Source organism: Elephantulus edwardii, unplaced genomic scaffold (assembly GCF_000299155.1).
Source record: "Elephantulus edwardii isolate Elephantulus edwardi_28Jun2011 unplaced genomic scaffold, EleEdw1.0 scaffold00087, whole genome shotgun sequence".
NCBI lineage: Eukaryota > Metazoa > Chordata > Mammalia > Macroscelidea > Macroscelididae > Elephantulus > Elephantulus edwardii.
The window spans coordinates 6,473,340-6,473,716 of NW_006399837.1; positions in this window are offsets into that span (position 1 = coordinate 6,473,340).

The window sequence follows — 377 nt, forward strand, 5'->3', positions numbered from 1 at the left end:
CGGCCGCACTCACCATGGTGGCCGGCGGCGCCGCGCAGAGCGGCCAGTGCGGGCGGCGAGGACGAGAGGCAAGGCGGGAGCCGCGAGGCGACAGGTGAGCGCGCCTCACACCATGGCTGCCTCCCACAATGCCGCGCTCGCTCGCAAAGTTTGCCGGCCACGCCCCCGGCCACGCCCCGCGGCCACGCCCAGTCCTCCTCCCCCTCCCCCGCACCCCTACCTGTCCCTTCGTTGCCTCTCGCTCACCCCTTTCCAACCGCACCCTCCCTGTCCCTCCCCTGCCACTCCTCACCCCTCTCCTCCTCACCGCTACTTGTTCCTCCCTCTCCCTTCCCTCATCCCTGCTCCTTCACCCCTACTTGTTCCCCCTCCCCTCC